We start from the raw sequence: 23,229 nt of genomic DNA, 5'->3' as shown, positions 1-23,229 counted from the left end.
CTGGTGCCAAAAAGTTAAACAGATTTGTAAATTACTTCTATTTAAAAATCTTAATCTTTCCAGTACTTATCAGCTGCAGTATGCTCTAGAGGAAGTTGTATAGTTCTTTTCTATCTGACCACAGTGCTCTCTGCTGCCACCTCTGTCTGTGTCTGGAACTGTCCAGAGCAGGAGAGGTTTGCTATGGGGATTTGCTCCTGCTCTGCTCAGCAGTTAATAATTACTGAAAGGATTAAGATTTTTAAATGATTGAAACCTTTTGGCACCAGTTAAAAAAGAAAAAAAAAAAAAGTTTTTCACTGGAGTACCCCTTTAAGATAACAGATGATCACTGGGGGTTTAAGCAGGGGGATACTACTTGTGAGCAACTTTTTTTGCTGTACTCTTGTAACAATAATATGAACCAGGCAACCCTTTTAACATTCACTCAGTTGAAATCATATGTACCGTATTTTTCGCCGTATAAGACGCACTTTTTCTTCCCCAAAACTGGGGGGGAAAAGTCGGTGCGTCTTATACGGCGAATACACCCCTATCGTGGCGGTCCCTGCGGCCATCAACGGCCGGGACCCACGGCTAATACAGGACATCACCGATCGCGGTGATGCCCTGTATTAACCCTTCAGACACGACGATCAAAGCTGACCGCCGCGTCTGAAGGGAAAGTGACAATAACTCGGCTGTTCAGTTGGGCTGTTCGGGACCGCCGCAATTTCACAGCGGCGGTCCCGAACAGCCCGACTGAATAGCCGGGTCAGTGCTTACAGGACACCGGGGGGGACCTTACCTGCCTCCTCGGTGTCTTCTCCGTTCAGGGATCCCCTGTATGGCCAGCGCTCTCCTTCCTCGTCATCACGTTGTTGCGTACGTGCGTCGGCGTGCGTAACGACGTGATGGCGGCGACGGAGAGCGAGGATACCCGGCCGGCAGCTGAGACGTTCCGGAGCGACGGGGACACGGTGACAGCGATGGAGCGACATCCAGGGCAGCGGTGACGGGTCCGGAGCGGCGGGGACACGTGAGTATTGCTGGGAGTTGTAGTTTTGCAACATCTGGAGGTCCGCAGGTTGAAGACCACTATTGGGTTCAAAATCTTAATTTTTTTAGATTTTGCCTGCCTTTGGCCGGTTTCAAACAAGCTTGTTACATGAACTTTTTTTTAATCTGTATTAGGAACTCAAGTCCCGGCCTGAATGCATTTCTGATGACCTGAAAAGATGGCAGTTAGTTCAGGTCACTAGATCCGCAGTCAGGGGTGGACTATGAAAACTTGCACGCTTCAATGAAACTCGCCATAAACTGCAAGCACACCCATACACTATATTGGGCCCCAGTGTTGACAGTGTAATCGACAATACTTTTCAATCCTGAAAATCCTGTAAAAAAGTTGTTAACAACCATTCCTACTACTTGTAGGAGTGGCTCTGAGCAGCAAGGTACATCAATGATTGGTGAGAATAACTATCAGTCAATTTCTTTGATTGATCACTTTTTGGAATTGGAGAGAACTGCTGTCCATCAGGAGTATGGAATTTTATTGGACTATGTGGGTTGTTTCATGCATCTAGTATAACGGTAACCATTGGAGATGATTGCTCCCTCCCTTAATCTGTAATGTCATCAACAAAGAATATATAAGGCCAAACAGTCTCCATTTTGGAAGCCATTAGCCGAGACCTCTGAACTTTGAGGAGCGAAACATGTTAAGGGGCCTGTGTCACCGATTATATTTTTATTACACTTGTTGTTAGGACTGCAGCCATCAAAAGTATATATGATGTGATACTCCCAGTGTTATACTATTGCCCTCATGTTACAGTGACATATACCTCTTATAGTTGGACAGGTGACGCTGGTGTTTTTAAACATTTTGTTTGATTACACCTTTTAATAAACATGTTAATAAAAGCAATGTTTTAGGATGGGGTAATAAGGGAATTTTTGATCCCGGGTACGAGATTTGTTGGTTTAAACAATTAGACAAATTTCAATTTTCACTTTGCAGCAGTAACGGATTTACCAAATGTGAATATTGCACAAAAAGTCACAAACCCCTCCAAAAAAGGTTCTAAAGGCAATCATAAATATCCCCCTTTGTGTCTATATGCCCCATATGTGACCACCACTCAAATAGCCAGAGCAGGGAATTTCTGCAAGAAGTTGTTCCCGGTCATTTGTATTACAAAATTTTCTCTGCTGTTTTCCTTCCACTATGTCACCTATTCAATAGGGAGTTCCAGTGTCAATTTAGCCACATAGGCCAAATCTATATGCCCCAATAGGTCATATGGAATGTGGTTGTCCAATATGAGCAAGTTCGTTAAGATTATTAATGCATTTGTTCACCTATCTGCATTATCTCCTGTAATAATGTAGACAATGTCACACATTTACATGGTGCGAAACCACCTTAGTAAAGACACGGTACACACCCTTCCTTATGTTGGCACCATATCCACTTAAAAACTACAAATATGGTAAAATCTGAAATATAGTTAAAGTTTAATAATTAGATTTTTTTACAACATCCCAAAAAATGTATCCTTGTCATTGTATACTCCCTTAACGTCCAAGGACCTAAATTTACATCCTGGTGCTGCGGTACTTAGCGCACCAGGACGTATATTTACATCCTGTACATGATAGAGAGCATCGGAGCGATGCTCGGTTCATGCGCGGCTGGTCCCGGCTGCTGATCGCAGCCAGGGACCCGCCAGTATTGTAATGTGTAAGAATAAAAGTTAAAAAAAGTAAAAAAAATAAAAAAAAGTTAAAATTATTGAAAAATCCCCTCCCCAATAAAAATGTAAAATGTCCTTTTTTCCCATTTTACCCCTATAAAGTGTAAAAAAAATAATACATTTATACACATAATTGGTATTGCCGTGTGCATAAAGGTCCGAGCTATTAAAATATAATGTTATTGATCCTGTACGATGAATGGCGTGAACGTACAACAACAAAAAAAAGCACAAATTGCAGCTTTTTTGTCACATTTTATAAAAAACAATATTAAAAAGTTATAAAAGGTTTATATACACAAATGGGGTATAAATAAAAAAGTACAGATCATGGTGCAAAAAATGAGCCCTCATACCACCGCTTATATGGAAAAATGAAAAAGTTATAGGTCTTCAAAATAGAAGGGTTTTAAACATACTGCGCAACAATAATAGAAAAGTATGTAATCATGGGTATCATTTTAATCGTATTGACCCACAAAATAAAGAACCCATGTCATTTTTACCATAAATTGTACGGCGTGAAAATGAAACCTTCCAAAATTAGCAAAATTGCGGTTTTCTTTTTAACTTCCCCACACAAATAGTATTTTTTTTTGGTTGTGCCATACATTTTATGGTAAATGAGTGGTCATTACGCAGGACAACTGGTCGCGCAAAAAACAAGCCCTCATACGGTTCTGTGGATGAAAATATAAAAGAGTTAAGATTTTTAGAAGACGAGGAGGAAAAAACGAAAAAGTAAAAATAAAATTATCCTAGTCCTTAAGGTCAAAATGGACTGAGTCCTTAAGGGGTTACATAAGAAACACTTTAGGAGGAATTTACTAAGACTGGCATTTCACACCTGACCAGTGTACAATCACATGGGTATTATAACAGGAGCACTTTTTGGTGATCTGTGCAGGCACAGACTACGGTCTCCGAAGAGAATGATTGTCCCCTTTCACAATATGTAATTTCAGTCCACAGGATCCATTGATAAGTCTCATTGATGCTTAAAGGGGTACTCCACTGACCAGCATTCGGAACATTTAGTTCCGAACTTTATGTGCGCATTGTGGGGGTCGACCATGGCCCCTCGTGGCATCACGCCATGCTCCCTTAATGCAAGTCTGTGGGAGTGGCGTGACGTCATGCCCCCTCCCATAAATTTGCATTGAGGGGGAGTGGCGTGACCTCACAAGTGGGCTTAGTCAACCCTCAACAGCGCTCACACAACATTTGGAACTAAATGTCCCAAACGATGGCATGTGGAGTACCCCTTTAACACTCCAGGGTTCACTGTTTGTGTAGAATGTATTCACAGCTGCTAGAAGTCCTGTGCGTATCAATTAGGGTGCATTCACACTGAGGAATTCAAGAGGAATAATTTTGGTCAGGAAATTGTTGCCTTCTGTCATTTTATCCATCAAGTGGAATTCAAGCAGAATTTCCATGCGGAAATGAAGAGGAATGAAAATCTACTTTTCTGAATTCCGCTTGAATTCCGCTTGAATTCCGCTTGATGGATAAAATGACAGAAGGCAACAATTTCCTGACCAAAATTATTCCGCTTGAATACGATGTTGGGCAGAATTTTTTTTTTACCATCGACTTCTATAGGATTCTGCTCGCAGATTCCGCTTGAAGAATGAACATGTTCTTTCTTCAAGCGGAACGGAATTCAGTGTCGGAATTCCGCTAGCAGAATTTCTGCAGTGTGAACAGGACAGTGGAAGAAACATTAAAGTCAATGGGCAAAGGAGATGTGCATTAATTTGGAGCAGAGAATTCAAGAGGAATTACTCGAGTAAATTCCTCTTGAATTAGTCAGTGTGAACGCACCCTTAGAATTCCGTGTAGATTTTAATGTATGTCACGGGGTACATTGCTCTGGATTTCAACTCCGGTGCATTTGGAAAGTCTTCAGTCCCTTTTACCTTTTCCACATGTTGTTATGTTGCAGCCTTGTGCTTACGTAAAAAAATTCCCCCCATCATTACCCCATAATGACAAAGTGAAGACAGAATGTTAGAAATCTTTACTAATTTATTGAAAAGAAAAAAAAAAACCTTGTATTGACATAAGTATTCACACCCCTTACTCAGTACTTAGTTGAAGCTCCTTTGGCAGTGATTGCTGCCTCCAGTCTTCTTAGGTATGATGCCACAAGGTTTGCACACCTGGATTAGGGGATTTTCTGTCCGATTCTGCCGATCCTCACAAGCTCTGTCAGGTTGGATGGGACTGTCATAGGAAGCCATTTTCAGGTTTCTCCAGAGATGTTTCATTAAGTTCAAGTCAGGGCTCTGGCTGGACCACTCAAGACCATTCACAGAGTTGCCCTTTAGCCACTCCTGTGTTGTCTCGGTTGTGTACTTGTTGGAAAGTGAACCTTTGGCCCAGTCTAAGTTCCAGAACACTCTGGATCAGGTCTCTTTGGCTTTCCCTATACCCCGGCCAGTCTACCTGTCCTAGCCAATATAAAACACCCCCACACCATGTTGCTGTGACCACCATGCTATACTGTAGGGATAAGTGCAGGGCCTGGTTTCCTCCAGACATGACTCTTAGAATTGAAGCAAAAAACTTTAATCTTGGTTTCATCAGACCAGAGATTCTTGTATTTGAAAGTCATGGCAGATTTTCCGCTGGTGGAATTCCACCTGAAATTAAAGCCCATAGACTTCTATAGGATTCCACACTCCCATTCACACTTCTGAATTTCTGCTTCCGCAAGCAGAAATTCAGAAATGTGAATGGGAGTGCAGAATCCCATAGAAATCTATGGGGTTTAAGGGGGGATTCCAGTAAAAAACTACTTTTTTCCATGTCAACTGGCTCCAGAAAGTTAAACAGATTTGTAATTTACTTCTTTTAACCCCTTAAGGACTCAGGGTTTTTCCGTTTTTGCATTTTAATTTTTTCCTCCTTACCTTTAAAAAATCATAACTTTTTAAATTTTGCACCTAAAAATCCATATGATTGCTTATTTTTTGCACCACCAATTCTACTTTGTAATGACATCAGTAATTTTACCCAAAAATATACAGTGAAACAAAAAAAAATCATTGTGCGACAAAATAAAAATAAACGCCATTTTGTAATTTTTGGGGCCTTCCGTTTCTACACAGTACATTTTTCGGTAAAAATGACAACTTATCTTTATTCTGTAGATCTATACGGTTAAAATGATACCCTACTTATTTAGGTTTGATTTTGTCGCACTTCTGGAAAAAATCATAACTACATGCAGGAAAATGTATACGTTTCAAATTGTCATCTTCTGACCCCTATAACTTTTTATTTTTTTTGCGCTTACGCCATTGACTGTGCGGTTTAATTAACAATATATTTTTATAATTCAGACATTCCGCATGCGGCGATTATTTTTTTTTTTTTTAAAGGGAAGAGGTTAAATAATCTTTATTCACTTTTTTTCTCACTTTTTTTTGCAATGTTATAGCTCCCATAGGACTTGGCACCGCGATCAGTGCCGCACGCTATTAGCCACGGGTCCCAACTGTTGTTAGAGGCCGAGCCTGACCCGCTATGACGCGGGGCCACACCGTGGCCCCATGTTATAGAATGGGAGTGGACTCATGACATACTGGTACGTCATGGGTCCTGTAGGGGTTAAAAATTCTTACTCCTACCAGTACTTATCAGCTGCTGAAGTTGAGTTGTTCTTTTCTGTCTGACAACAGTGCTCTCTGCTGACACCTCTGTCTGTCTCAGGAACTGTCCAGAGCAGGAGAGGTTTGCTATGGGGATTTGCTCCTACTCTGGACAGTTCCTGAGTCAGACAGAAGTGTCAGCAGAGAGCATCGTTGTCAGACACAAAAGAACAACTCAACTTCCGCAGCTGATAAGTATGGGTAGGATTAAGATTTTTTAATCAAAGTAATTTACAAATCTGTTTAACTTTCTGGAGCCAGTTGAAAAACGTTTTTCACTGGAATACCCCTCTAATTTGAGGCAGAAGTCTGCAAGCAGAAATTCTGCCATGTTAATAGTCCTTAGGATTACTAAAAAGGAGAGCTCAAGCCAACTCATCTCTCTTTTCATGGCTGATGGCATGGGTCTTTGGTACTGTAGGTCGCCCTATTCTTTCTACAGCCCCTGATGATCCTTTTCTATTTCCAGCTGTTATAATCAAAGTTTGCTTACAATACAAGACTTATAACGGGTGCATCAGTGGTTAATAATGGTTGCTTATTCCTCTTAGGCTGGTATCTTATTACCTCCACCACCGGGTTACATCATCATCTTTATTGTGTTCATTCCAAACATAAAATTAATGCATCTTATTCATGCAAACAATAAGACTTTGGCAAGGAGGCAGAACAGTGGAGCACAATGATGATATGATGCCGCAAGTACAAACTCTGTAATATAACATGGCTTTGATGTTTGGTCTAAAAATAAGTGGCAGTTGGCATATTTGCTATCCAGATGGCACACTTAATTCCTGGCAGTCTGACAAATGAATACTCACATGTTTAAATCAAATAATATTACAAGTGCAAAGCATTGTAGTAATCCGTGTAATTATATTTATGAGATAAGACAATAGAATCAATTTTGTTTGTACTATGTTTCTATGGATGTGACAAAACCTTAGGGTATGATTACAGGTGCAGATTTCTTTTTTTGCTCCTTATTGAAGTCATTGGGTACGAAAACCAGCAGCAGAAAATCTGCAGCCAAATCTGCAAAATTAGCATGTCTGAATGTATCCTTATTCACACAGAGTAGATTTAGCCGGCAGAATTCCACCGAATGCATTGTACTGCATCGGTGGTAGGACCACACAAACGTGTGCTTTCTCATAGATGGTAATACAGTCCGGTGGAATTCCACCCGAAGAGGGCCACTATCAGGGGGGTACAGGTAGTACCCCAGGAAGGGGCTCAGCTCCTCTTGCTCTATAGGGCTGGGTTCATATATGTCCGGCATCCAGCATAGGTGAACTTAGCCTAAATCTCGACACAACTGATGCCACAAATGATGACAAGTTGCCATCAGTTGTATGGCTTCCGGCGTCCATTGTTTCTGCAGGGCGGACAAGGGAACACAGCAAACTGCATTTCCCTATCCGGTGCTCTCCGGCGTGTCCAACCATCCAGTGTCAAAATTGAGATGCTGGATGATTATGAACTGTCCTATTCAAATGAATGGGATCAGTTCTAGCATCAGTTTCCCTCCAGTGCACGCCTGAGGGAAACTGTGCCGGACGCTGCACATATGTGAACTCAGCCTAACATGATGTCTGCAGATTGGACAGCATTTTCAGGGCAACAGGCTCCCTTTCTGTTAATCCTAGTTTTGCATTTGGATAAGAAAATGATCGTAAAAAGCTGTGAGGAAAAAACTTGTTTTTCATTGAATCCATTCACTGTGTAGATAAGTGTTTCCCAACCAGAGTGTATTTGGCTTCCCAGGCAGCTTTGCAACAGCTGGAGGCACCCTGGTTGGGAAGCCATGGTGTAGATCTTAAGGTATAGTTGTGATAAGGCTAAATCACAGTGGTCAGATGATATTCCAGGAGTAATTAGACTTTTTAAATACTGTATACATGGTCCATAAGTTTCCTTGTTGCTTCTAAACCCCTTAGTATAGTTGCTTCTAAACCCACTTGGTATAGTGCCCACTTGACAGATATCTGTATTAAAGGGGTACTCCACTGGAAAACAGTTTATTTTAAATCAACTGGTGCCAGAAAGGCAATTACTTCTATTAAAAAATCTTAATCCTTCCAGTACTTATCAGTATGCTGTATAGTACAGAGGAAGTTATTTTCTTTTTGAATTTCCTTTCTGTCTGACCACAAGTGCTCTCTGTTGCTATGGACAGTTCCTAAAATAGAGGTGTCAGCAGAGAGCACTGTGGTCAGGCAGAAAGGAAATTCAAAAAGAAAATAACTTCCTGTGATAAAGCAGCTGATAAGTACTGAAAGGATTAAGATTTTTATATAGAAGTAATTTACAAATACTTTACCTTTTTTGTATATGAGGATATGCTCCATCCTTTTTGTAATTTGAAAAAAAAAGTAAAAAAAATTTCTAAAAAAAATAAATAAAAAAAGAAGTAATTTACAAATCTGTTTAACTTTCTGGCACCAGTTGATTAAAAAAAAAAAGGAAATGTGTTCCAGCTGAGTACCCTTTTAACTCTCTAATAGACCTCAACATTCTGGTTTCAGGACTTGTTTCAATGAAACCATTGCAGCTAAATATTGTCATGCTTCTATGACTGCTATAACTATGGGGCATTGTACAGTCTTAATCCTTCCGGACCTATCTGATGAAATCAATGCGATATATCACTCCATACTTTAACAAATACTACATGTTCGTGGCTTATGCAACACTAATTTTTCCTTTCTGGATGATCCTCTAATGTGTTAAATGCACACATTCAGAAGAAAAGCGCAATGTCCTCCAGTCCATGTCCTCTGGACCCTACAGCTAAAACTGTTGGTGCCCAAGTATGCCCCCTTAGCCAAAGAATACTTTACATCTGTAAATTAGCTAGAGACAATGCTTTATACTAAAACAGTACAGCCATCATTGCTTATTTAAGTATATTCCATAATTTAAGTAGAGAATTGCAATTTAATGCCTAGATGACATTGGGCGAACATGTACACCCTAGCTGTCTGGGACTTAAAGCAGCAGGGTGTACATGTATGCCCTGGAGCATTAATTGACTAGGAATCGAGCACAGGAGCTGCACTCAATTCATTGGCGGTGAGTGACGGCTACTATCAGACATTCATCGGTAATGATGCGGAGTGGCAATTTTGAAAGCCCTGCAAGGAAAATCTCGGCTCTCAAATAGACTGGGCCAGTGAACCTTCATACTTGTACTGAGAATAAGTAGTGATGCTATGCATAAGAGAGTCCCAGCAAGTAGAGAGTTAACTGGCTACTTTACTCTTTGAGGACATAAAGTAAGGCAGTGATCTTTATAAATATTTGGTTAACTGTAAACCCCCAACCCCCCCCCCCCTCCACTGGGCTGCGCTGGCCCAGCAATGAAAGAATTAAGTAGCAATGCTGTGCATCGCTACTTAACTCTTTTGTGAACATATAGTAAATCAGCGATTTTTGTAGATTGCCATACTCCTTCCTGCTGTGTTGAGTGTTGAGCAATTTATGTTGGCTGTGTTTACACATAACTGTTTTTTAAAATATCTTAAATTTTTTTTTAAGAAAAGCTGTGTGTGGCTGCAGTGGGCACAAGTGGGCTATGTGACTTGTAACATAATGGTCCTCATTTACTATTGCAAACCCGACCTGTTTTTTCGGGTTGTGAGACAGAATTTGTGTCTGCAACAAATTGCGCCAAAATAAACCTACAAGGAGGACAAACCTGACAGGGGCGTGATCGGCCAGCAAAGGGGCATGACTGGTTGGAAAAGGGGCGGGGAAATAAATGGATATAAATTTCCACCAATGAAAAGCTGGTCAGAAAACTTTCCCAAGTTGTAAATCTGTGAATCCCCATAGTAAATAGAGTGCAATCCTACAAGTCTAAAACAACATTTCACACTAGTAAAAACCCAACACTCTTAGTAAACGAGGGCCATCATCTCTGGCCACATGGAATGATCGGAAAGATCAGAGACAACACCAAAATAAAAAGACTTGCACTACAATACTTCTTGGTGTGGGTCCTGTGCATGAAAACAGCACAGAGCAGAACACAGAGATAATAGCATGGCCTCATGGGTTCAAAGGCTGAAGAAAAAAAAAAATCCAGAAATACCCCTTTAACTAATAGCTGTAGTTATAAAGTGTGTAGATACCTATCTGTAGAAAAGTAGATATCCCATATACGGTGCATCTCCTTTGCTGCTACGCTGGGACCTGCAGGCAAGGAGGGAAACTGTTACCTGAAAAAAAACAATAGTGTTTCCTAATGTGTATTATTACACATGTAAGTGGTGACTTTCCTTCCTATTTATGCCTCACAATTATACTGCGTCCACACAAGCCACTAAACACACATGTCCGAAGCCACAGCTGCACGTACAGTATTGGGAATGGCATCATTACACCGCCATTGGTCATGGCACATGGGCTCAGATACTTGTGTCTGAATGCAGCCTTACTGGTTGGTATAATGGTAAAGGATTTTCTGAAGAGCTACAAATGAGTAGGTCTATATCTAGCACCTCCATGTTATCCAGTTTACAGCTGTGAATCTGAGTCTTACTAGGTAAGCTAAGTGTTCACAAGGTGAGCTACAGTCTTGTGACATCACGACTAGTTCCAGTCGGGTTATCGGCTTTGAGATCACAAATGAGTATTTTTAACCACAGTGATATCCCAACCAGTGCCTGGAAAACTCAGAGGCAGACATAAGGTATAGTGTGGTAGCCACTTGGGTGCTAGGAAATACCTTATCACTTCTTGATGCCAGGGCACCGTTAGCCTATACACGGTCCAGGATTGGAGACAGAGTCTCCTGGGCCAGACACAGGGAGTACAGAAACACAACCACATTGAGTTACGGATAACAGCCTATTACTGAGCAGGGTGCAGATGGTATTACACGCCAACAGTATGGTGCAGAGTAGAGAAGATTCAGTGTAACCCCTTGGGAGCTCTGTTGCCTTGCTGGAACTTGTGGAGCTTTTCACCCAATAGAATTAATACTGACTTTATTTGAGACGGAAACTTTTTCCAGGTAGCTAGGGTTCTGTCAAGGTCCTGTAGCTCTCTCCACTAGGGCATGAACTTCCATCGTGTGGGTTATCCTTGCAGAATGACCAGATAAGATAGATTTGATCTGGGCCTTCCCTCAGAGCTTCTCCTCACACCTTTACCACACTTATGCTCTGCTCATAGCTCTATACTGAACTGGGGCAACTCCTCCCCTCACTACTCTATATACTAAGGAATTTAGGGGTTCCTATTGGCAGGCAGGGTCACATGGGTTTACACAGCTCATCTCTTAAAGGTATAACACATATAGAAATAAAAAATAAATATATATTAAACCTCTGATAAAATGCTCCAACATATTGAAGATAATAACAAGTCCTTTAGTGGGACCAACACCTGTGCCGTAGGTCTGCCCGAGGAAGTCCGAAGCCACAGGATAGGCTTTGGGACACCACAATAGTGTACTGTGAAACCTCCTTGAGAAGATCACCCAAAAATTGCATCAAAAAGTGGTCATTTATGAGGGCAGTCTTCTCAAAGAAAATGGCCACTATGCAAAATGTATGGTGGACCAAAAAGCCATCAAAGAAAATCTAGACTAGATGAGGAGGTGGTCTTCTCAAAGAGGTGGTCTTTTGGTGAGGTTTGGTGAGGTTGAGCTTTGTATTATTCTGGACATTTTATTTGTCTTGACATTGATACCTGCTGGATGGCCGATTCATGCAGGTCTAACCTGGGGCTACATGGCAACCTTGGTGGCCAAGATTGTCTGCCGGGTAACTTTATTATGGCTGCAATTTGGCTGTAATAAAAATAGCCAAATTGCAGATACGTCTCAAGCAGGTATCTTGGGAATTTGGAGGTTGCATGTTTTATTTTAGGTTGAAACTAAATGAATCAGATTCTTATTGAAGTCTCACTGACATAAAATGAATGGTATCTGTAAACATGTACAGTAAGATATGCTGCATATGTTTCCCAACCTTGGTGCCTCCAGCTGTTGCGAAACTACAACTTCAAGCATGCCCAGGCAGCCTTTGGCTCGCTGATAGTTGTAGTTTTCTAACAACTGGAAGCACCCTGGCTAGAAAACACTGGCCTAGTAACTGAAAGTGCATCTGTATCACTGCCAGGTTCAGTGTTTTCCAACCAGGGTGTCTCTAGCTGTTGCAACACTACAACTCCCAGCATGCCCAGACAGCCTTTGGCTGGTTGGTTGGTTTGCAACAACTGGAGGCCCCCTGGTTGGAAAATACTGGCCTAGTAACTGAAATGCATCTGCATCACCCATAGAATGTCATTTAGGTCTGTTTGGCCTGCAGTAGTTTCCTATTTTGTGTTGTTTGTGAAAGCATGCAAATTCACAATGCACCACTAGATGGCAGTAAACTCCCATTCAATCTAATTTAATTAGAATGACACAATCTGAATGAAAAGTACAGTGTAAGTCACTGAAGTCTGGTGTTTTATTCAGTCCTATTGCCACAGGTGTATAAAATGAAGCAGGTCCCAATAACCAATGGCTTTCAGGTATTTTAGGCCCCCCTCTGGCACTTGAATGGATAAATGTTATATGTACATGTATTGCTACAGTACAGGATGCAAAGTGCCTTTCGCCATTGGAGACCCAGGCCTCTAATAGTTAAAGGTACTTTGCAGTATGTACCAAACAAGAGAAAAGGGAGTCAATATTATCCAAAATAGTAATACATCAGAAAACATGAAAAGACAAAAAATCATTAAAAAGTGGAATCAATATAACAAAAAAGGCATCACCATGGCCTCACAGAAAGGTGTAAGAATTAAAATATCAGAGCAACATGCCATATACTTATGTAGAAGGTATACAAAATAATAATAATAATATTAAAAAAAAAAACTCCCCTATTATTTTGCACTCATAGGATGTAGTTTTTATTTATTTATTTATTTTATTTTTTACTTGTGAGTTTTAATATTGGCTTTTTTTCTTTGGTAATTTTCCCCCTGAGTTTTGATCATTACAAGTCATGTCATTCTTTCATCCTTTAACTCAAAGATTAAAAAAAAAAATTACCAATGCACACCATATTTTTTTGTTCCATAGACTTCTATGGAAGAGAAACGCCAAGATTTTGGCCCCAAAAAAAAAAAAAAAAACATAGTCTCAACATGCTTTGATTTTGGAAAACTGTCACTGAGCCCATAACTGCAAAAAAGCCAAATATGAGTAAATAAACATAAAGTGGGTTTTATGTTTCATAAATCCTTACTGATTTTCAGCTAATAATTGGCATAAAGCTGTGTGGCATTTGTGATGTTTTTGGAGCATTTGTGCAAAAAATAAAAAAATAAATAAAAGAAAAAACAAATGGAAACTTTCTCATTCCTTTTGATTATACTTTGGCTTTGGTCCAAAAACTGTAGTGACATTGATCCAAAACACTACCAAGGGGAAACCCAGCTTCATGCCATTTTGGATTATATTTACTTGAATTGTATTTGCTGCTTTAGGTTTTGTTTTTTCACAGTTTTTTCACTGTATGTGTACAAACAGGAGGTGAAGTATTACAGGAGGTGAAGTAAGTAGTCGATAATCGCTATTTTTCTCACTAAATATTAGTTACTAAGGTGCTATTGACATGAAATTTCCACCAGATGTTGGTAACAACCTAAGTACGGTAATTCATACATAAAAACAAACCAAAACTTTTAAAGAAATTAAGTTATGTGTAATAATGTGATGGCACAGGAAAAAAGTATTGAACATGCTTACTGATATTAATTTAATATCTTTATTTAATAATAGTACGTTGTACAAAAGCCTTTGTTTGTAATGACAGACCTGTCCTGTATAGAGAAACTAGTGACATGCATTGCTCCCGAGTGATTTTGGCCTGCTCTTGAACAAACAGTCTTTAAATCTTGAAGGTTCTGTGGGCCTCTTCTATGAATCATGATCTTCAGTTCATTCCATAGATTTTCAATGGGATTTAACCCCTTAAGGACCAAGACCATTTTCACCTTAAAGACAGAGCATTTTTTGTACATCTAACCACTGTCACTTTAAGCATTAATAACTCTGGGATGCATCAATTCTTGGTGAAAAATTCCAAAATGTAATAAAAAATTTGAAAAATTTGAATTTTTCTAACTTTGAAGCTCTCTGCTTGTAAGGAAAATAGACATACCAAATGAATTAAATATTGATTCACATATACAATATGTCTACTTAATGTTTGCGTCATAAAGTTGACATGTTTTTACTTTTGGAAGACATCAGAGGGTTTCAAAGTTCAGAAGGAATTTTCCAATTTTCAGGGACCAATTCAGTTTTGAAGTGGATTTGAGGGGCCTTTATAATAGAAATACCCAATAAATTACCCCATTATAAAAACTGCACCCCTAAAAGTATACAAAATGATATTCAAAAAGTTAGTTAACCCTTTAGGTGTTTCACAGGAATAGCAGCAAAGTGAAGGAGAAAATTCAAAATCTCAATTTTTTATACTAACATGTTCTTGTAGACCCAGTTTTTGAATTTTTACAAGGGATAAAAGGAGAAAAATGTGTAACCCAATTTTTCTCGAGTAATAAAATACCTCATATGTTAATGTAATGCTCTGTGGGTGCACTAGAGGGTTCAGAAGGGAAGGAGCGACAGTGGGATTTTGGTGAGTGAGTTTTTCGGAAATTGCTTTTGGGGGGCATGTCACATTAAGAAAGCCCCTATCGTGTCAGAACAGCAAAAAACAAAAAACAAAACAAAAAAACAACAACATGGCATACTATTTTGGAAACTACACCCCTCAAAGAACGTAATAAGGTTTACAGTGAGCCTTAACACCCCACAGGTGTTTGACGACTTTTCATTAAAGTTGGATGGGTAAAAAAAAAAAAAACTCACTAAAATTCTTCCCCCCCCCCCAGATTTTACATTTTTACGGGGTAATAGGAGAAAATGCCCCCTTAAAATTTGTAACCCGATTTCTTCTGAGTATGGAAATACCCCATGTGTGGACATCAAGTGCACTGCGGGCGCAATACAATGCTCAGAATAGAAGAAGACACATTTGGCTTTTGGAAAGCAAATTTTGCTGAAAAGGTTTTTGGTGGGCATGTCGCATTTAGGAAACTTCTATGGTGCCAGAACAGTAAAAAAAAAAATGACTCATTTTGTACAATTTTGGAAACTACACCCCTCAAGGAATGTAATAAGGGGTACAGTGAGCCTTAACACCCGACAGGTGTTTGACAAATTTCTGCTAAAGTTGGACATGAAAATGAAAAATTAGATTTTTTTTTCACTAGAATGCTGGTGTTTTCATTCAAATTTCTCATTTTCCTAAGGGGTAATAGGAGAAAAAGCCTCCCAAAATTTGTAACCCCATCTCTTCTGAGTATGGAAATACCCTATGTGTGGACGTCAAGTGCTCTGCTGGCACACTACAATACTCAGAAGAGAAGAAGCGCCATTGAGCTTTTGGAGAGAGAATTTGGTTGGAATAGAAGTCAGGGGCCATGTGTGTTTATAAAGCCCCCTTGGTGCCAGAACAGTGGACCCCCCCAAATGTGACCCCATTTTGGAAACTACACCCCACACAGAATTTACTAAGGGGTGCAATGAGCAACCACACCCCACTGGCAAATTTAATTTTCCATTTTCACGGACCGCTGTTCCAAAAATCTGTCAGACACCTGTGCGGAGTAAATGCTCACCATACCCCTTATTACATTACATGAGGCATGTAGATTTCAAAATGGGGTCACATGTGGGGGGGTCCATTGTTCTGGCACCATGGGGGCTTTGTAAACACACGTGAACTTTAAATTTCAGACACATTCTCTCTCCAAAAGCCCAATGGCGCTCCTTCTCTTCTGATCATTGTAGTTTTCCAGCAGAGCACTTTACATCCACATATGGGGTATTTCCATACTCAGAAGAAATGGGGCTACAAATTGTGGTGGGATTTTTTCCTTTGTGAAAATGAAAAATGTAGGGTAACACCAGCATTTTAGTGAAAATGTTTTTTTTTTTTTATTTTCCCACCCAACTTTATCGAAAATTTGTCATACACCTTTGTGGTGTTAAGGCTCACTATATCCCTTGTAACGTTTCGTGAGGGGTATAGTTTCCAAAATGGGGTCACATGTGGGTATTTATTGTTTTGTGTTGATGTCAAAACCGCTGTAATATCAGCCACCCCTGTGCAAATCACCAATTTTGGCCTCAAATGTACATAGTGCGCTCTAACTCCTGGGCCATGTTGTGCACCATACAGCACTTTGCGTTCACATATGGGGTATTTCCCTACTCCGGAGAAATTGTGTTACAAATTTTGGGGGTCTTTTTTCCCTTTTGCTGTTTGTGAAAATGAAAAGTATGGGGCAACACCAGCATGTTAGCGTAAAAAATAAAAAAAAAATTACACTAACATGCTGGTGTAGACCCCAACTTTACTTTTTCATAAGGGGTAAAAGGAGAACCCCTCCCCCAAATTTGTAACACAATTCCTCCGTACGGAAATACCCCATATGTGGCACTAAACTGTTGCCTTGAAATATGACAGGGCTCCAAAACAAGAGAGAGCACCATGCACATTTGAGGCCTAAATTGGGGATTTGCTTACGCCACCAAAATACCCTACGGCAGTGTTTCCCACACAGGGTGTCTCCAGCTGTTGCAAAACTCCCAGCATGCCTTGACAGTTAGTGGCTGTCCGGCAATACTGGGAGTTGGCGTTTTTCAACAACTGGAGTCTCCGTTTTGGAAACTGTTTCGCACAAGACGTTTATTTATTTTTTCTTATGGGGGGGGGGACTGTGTAAGGGGGTGTATGTGTAGTGTTTTACTTTTTATTTTGTTTAGGCTTAGTGTAGTGTTTTTAGGGTACATTCACACGAGTGGGGGTTTATAGTGAGTTTCTCGCTGGGAGCTTAAGCTGTGGCAGAAAATTTGCCGCATCTCAAACTTGCAGCAGAAAACTCACTGTAAAACCCCGCCCGTGTGAATGTACATTCACATGGGGGGGGGGGGGGGGGGACCTTCAGCTGTTGCAAAACTACAACTCCCAGCATGCACTGACAGACCATACATGCCAGGAGTTGTAGTTATGCAACAGCTGGAGGCACATTGGTTGCAAAAAACTGAGAGTTTGTTCGCAACCAGTGTGCCTTCAGCTGTTGCAAAACTACAACTCTCAGCACAGTCTTACAGCCGAAGGGCATGCTGGGACTTGTAGTTATTGCTGGAGGCACACTTTTTTTTTTATAGAGAAAGTGTGCCTCCAGCTGTTACATAACTACAACCCCCAGCATGCACAAACTACCAAAGGGCATGCTGGGAGTTTGTAGTAGTGCCCTTTTGTGCATGCTGGGAGTTGTTGCTAAGTAACAGCAGGAGGCCAGCCTTACCTCCTGCTGCTGCTCTGCCGGATCCTTCTGCTGCTACTGCTGTCTCCGCTCTGGGGGCCCCGATCCCATTGCTGATACCGAGGATCGGGGGCCCCAGTACAGGTACTTATTCCCGGAAACTGCTCTCGCGCTCCGGAATAGGGGCATCTCAAACTTGCAGCAGAAAACTCGCTGTGGGGGGCAAACCTTTAGCTGTTGCAAAACTACAACTCCAAGTATGCACTGACAGACCATACATGCTGGGAGTTGTAGTTATGCAACAGCTGAAGGCACATTGGTTGCAAAAAAACTGAGAGCTTGTTACTTAACTCAGTGTTTCGCAACCAGTGTGCCTTCAGCTGTTGCAAAACGACAACTCTCAGCGTGATCTTACAGCCGAAGGGCATGCTGGGACTTGTAGTTATTGCTGGAGACACACTTTTTCATAGAAGGACATGCTGGGAGTTGTAGTAGTGCCTTCTGCTGTTGCATAACCACAACTCTCAGCATGCCCTGGTATGATTGCCAACATTGATTGATTGCCGACATGGGAGTGTCTCAGGACCCCCCAGGGGTTTGCACAGGGTTCCTGCTGAACAATTTCAGCAGGCATCTTGGTCTAGGACGTCGGGATCCCCTGCATCGCTGGCGCTCTCCATTGTCATCATCACGTCATGGCACACGCCGTCCCGTCATCCAATAGGAGCAGCGTCCACAGCGACGTGATGACGGCGATGAAGAGACGCAGCAGAGACGGTCTGGGATGCAGCGACAGCGATGGAGGGTGACATCAAAGGCAGCAGTGAGCGGCGAGGACAGGTGAGTACTGTATAACCTCCTATACCAGTGGTCTTCAACCTGCGGACCTCCAGATGTTGCAAAACTACAACTGCCAGCATGCCCGGACAGCCGTTGGTTGTCCGTGCATGCTGGGAGTTGTAGTTTTGCAACATCTGGAGGGCCGCAGGTTGGAGACCACTGTCCTATACTTTACATTGCACGGATCCCTCAACAAACGATGGTTTCAACTAACGATTGTTCATTTGGAACGAATTACCATCATATGTTGAGGGACCACTGTATAACCTTCAGTAGGGCGTAACACATTGTGTAAGCATTCTAATTGGTCAGCAGACAACTTTATGTAAGTATTGCAACATATTCTCTGTGCCAAAAGGGAATAGTCACACAGGGCATAGTACAGGATAAAACCACCATCTCAGAAGAATGATCTTTATTTTGTATCTATTATCCATACCAATATCAACATCTATTGAGAATTTCATGTCAATAGCGCCTTTGGATATATACTTAGTGAGAAAAATATTCCTTTCTTTTTCTTAAGCGCTGCTAGTTGCAGTTCTTTGTCAAACAAACTGGGGGCCCCACTCACTACTTTAGCCTAGTCAACCTTATGAATAATATGGCCCTGCCAAGGAGTCTGAAATAGTGTTATATAAGTAGGATGTTTTTTCTTAGAGTCTGTATCTCTTCTGTATGCCACTTACTGGGTGTATAGGTGACTACATGGATGCATATAAATATTTTTTTTTTTTTTATGTATTGTGGGAATGAGTTAATTAAACCACCAGTTTTAGGAAAGCCTTACTGTATTTAGTACAGATAGAATTTTTGTTGCATTACATGAAGGTGCCACAAGATGGCAGTACATGTATAAAATACTGCAGGCAATTATAGAGAAACAGCTACATACTGTACTATAAAAAAAAGATTTTATGTGAGCATTCCAGTGTATTTCTTGCCAGTCATGTGAATAAACATTATATACAACCAGTTCATAATAGTTACTAATAGCCTGACAATATCCATAATATCATGTCACCTCCCTTATAACGATAATATCATATGGCCTCCTGATGAACTGGATCTTTCCATGAAACGTTGAGGGTTACACTGGTTCCCATATGGCTGCAGGCATCATGAGCACCCCAGCTAATATGTATTATTAGTTATGCAGTTTGTATTTTGTATTTTTCAATAGCTTTTTTGCACTTTGCTTTATTAGTTATTACCTGGTGTTTGTTTTTGGGCCTTGTGGGTATTCCAGTGTATTTGGGGTATACGTGTTTTTAGGGGTTCAGGAAATATTTTTTGTCCTTTTTCGTTTGTATTGTATAATGTTGTAATAAAAAGATTATATTTTGGATTATATTTGATCTAGGATTGGTTTCTTATGGATGACATTTATAGGGTTGGGATTAGAATTTTTTGTTACCATATGTATTATGTATGTGAATTTTTTTCCCCATAAAAGAGTGTAGGTTATAATGTTACAGTCACGGAAGTCTGCGGATTGTGATGTTACACCCCCCCCCTCCATTTATGTCTATGGAAGGGGGCGTGGCAGCTAGTATACATCCACCACGCCTCCTACCATAGAAATGAATGGAGGGGGTGTGGTAGCTGTGATAGCCAGTCATCCGGCACGGAGCTGAGTTCGCTCCGTGCACCGGTTGACTGGGGTGCCGTGGCAGAGATTGCAGGGTTCTCCGGCGGCCCGATCCCCGCAATCAGACATGTTATCCCCTATCCTTTAGATTGGGGATAACATGTCTAGTGGCGGAGTACCCCTTTAAAGGGTTTACAAGGACTGTGATACTGATGACCTATCCTTAAAGGGTATTACAAGTTTTATTGACTCATCTCATATCCACAGTATAGGGCACATGTGTCAGATTGTCTGGGCCCCAGTACTTGGTCACACTTGCTCACACAAATTAAATATTGATGTCCTCCAAGGGGGTTGTCTAAATTATTTATAAAAATATTACAGCCTGCTAGAGTCATGAAATAACAATTGACTAACCTCTACCCTTGACCACTTTGGTGCTCCCTCCTATTTTTGTTAACTTCCTTGCACGTCAATGGGCGATTCTGTTCTTGAGATTATGGGGGTCCTTAAGGCTGCTATAATAAGTTTTGGGGTCCCTTACACAGCTCAAGGTCTTGACCTATTGTGGCCCTCCCCGAGCCCACCTCCAGGGCCTGCCCACTATCTTCCCCATAATCAACAAAAATATTTTAAGATACATGACAAGAAAAACAGGCATCATTTAGTTTGAGGAAGGAAGGAGTAATATTCATATTACCACCATACTGTTACTGACCAAATCCTGTATACTGAAACCAATATTACCAATACTACAAGTATACAAAAATAAATATTATCACCATACATATTATCACTATACTTTCACTGACCAAATCCTGTATACTGAGATCAATATTACCAGTAATATCAGTATATAATAATAAAATATTATCACAATACTCATTACCATCATACTGTTACTGATCAAATCCTGCATACTGAGGCCAATAATATCAATAATAACCGTACACAAGGAGGAATATTATCACCATACATATTACCATCATACTGTTACTAACCAAATCCTGCATACTGAGACCAATAATATCAATAATATCTCACAGATCATAGTGTATATGGACGTGTATACACCATTATATTCCTCCACCCACTGGACTCTTCTTCTGATTATATCTTCCCTATTACCGTGTTCATATTGGAGATCAGTCCGGACCTCCCGCGACATCAGGTCCACACGTCATTTATACTAAGTATTAGTGCGGTTATTATGAGACCGTTATATGTCATGTCTGTCAGCATTATTATCCCATTTATTGTCTTTTGTTTATCCTTTGTTAAATTCTAAAATCCTTTAATAAAAACCAAGTTGAAATAATATCAATAATACCAGTAAAACAGGAGGAATATTATCACCATACTTAATGCCATTATACTGTTACTGACCAAATCCTGCATACTAAGACCAATATTACCAATAATACCAGTATAAAAGGATGAAATATTACCACCATACAAATTGCCATCATACTTTTAATGACCAAATCCTGTATACTGATACTAACATTACCAATAATACCAGTATACAAGGAGAAATATTATCACCATACTTATTACCATCATACTGTTACTGACCAAATCCTGTATACCAAGACCAATATACCAATAATACCAGTATATAAGCATGAAATACTATCACCATATAAATTACCATCATACTGTTACTGACCAAATCCTGTATAATTACTAATAATACCAGTGTATAAGGAATAAAATCCACTTTACACAGATGAAGGTGGTATTGCTCCCATGCATGAAAATGGGACAAAGCGTCACATGGAGGTAATAGAAGCATATTACATAGTTTTATAACTTGGCATCATGGGCTCAAAGGCTGAAATTCTGAAATTCTCCTTAACCCCCAAATGACTGCATTCTTAAAGTGGGAAGTATAACATAATTTGGTGTGCTGTACTGCTGTACTGATTTGTCCAATATGTCCATCACTACAGTAGCAGGTATACAATAATGTCAGGATCTTTAGACTTGAAGGCCGCACCAGATCATTCCGCACCAGATCATTTCCATTTAAAGCAATGACAGGTGTGGCTCTGAGATACAGTACTCAGCACCATGATTTCACATTTATAGTTCTAGCTTCTATTTTGATGGTGACCTTGATTTAGCGCCCTGTGCCTTGGCAAACCAGCATGTCATCTGTAAGTAATGACCAAATTTGATGTAATGTCTTAAAAGGAGTCTGAGAAGCTACAGAGAAATGTTATATGAATAATTTATGAGGCTGAAACATTACGTGCCTTACCATAAAAGAGCAGTGATAAACAGTATTAGCCAGCACGCTAATCTGCGGAGTGCCCATGCAGATCAATATGTTACTTATAGAAGTTTCTGCACATTGCTCCGTAAGTGATGTGATAAGGGAAACACACAAATTATCTCCTTTCATTGAAAAATGATTGATAGATTTCTGCTGTCCACAGTGAATGTTAACTGTATATATTATACTGAATTCTTGTATGGATTGCCAATGCATTCTGTTATGTAGAATGACATCTGCTTTTAAAGGGGTACTCCACCTAGACAATAATACGGAAAAAAATACAGAAAAAACACCTTCTGCTCAGCCTCTAAATCAATGGTCTTCCAGAGGGTGCAAAACTACAACTTTCAGCATGCCCAGACAGCCTTTGGCTGTCCGGGCATGCTGAGAGTTGTAGTTTTGCAACATCTGGAACATCTGGAAGACCATGGTTTTTAAGACAACTGCTCTTAAAGGGGTACTCCGATGGAAATCATCTGGTGCCAGAAAGTTAAACAGATTTGTAAATTACTTCTATTAAAAAAAATCTTAATCCTTCCTGTACTTATTAGCTGCTGAATACTACAGATATATATATATACAAACCAATAAACACAGTGGCCCTCATTTACTAAGAAAATCGGGTTGTAAGTCTATATTGCTTTCTTACCCGACTGCTTTTTTCCCCTGGTATTTATTATTATGTCGCATCCTGTTTGTCACACGTGGGTTTTGTAGGTTTTGGTTTCCAACTCCTCTGAGCTGTCGGGAAAAAATCCACAACAATAC

At 40.3% G+C, this 23,229-nt stretch overlaps 1 protein-coding gene across 3 annotated transcripts in view; it reads left to right on the top strand.

The window, feature by feature from the left end:
• RAP1GAP2 (RAP1 GTPase activating protein 2) overlaps positions 1 to 23,229 on the top strand; it is an 882,491-nt gene that overhangs the window by 254,719 nt on the left and 604,543 nt on the right. The gene's annotated exons all lie outside the window — the stretch shown is intronic.

The sequence above is a fragment of the Hyla sarda genome, chromosome 2, assembly GCF_029499605.1.
Source record: "Hyla sarda isolate aHylSar1 chromosome 2, aHylSar1.hap1, whole genome shotgun sequence".
Lineage (NCBI taxonomy): Eukaryota > Metazoa > Chordata > Amphibia > Anura > Hylidae > Hyla > Hyla sarda.
Note: the sequence above shows the minus strand (reverse complement) of the source record. Positions and strands in the feature narration are given on the sequence as shown.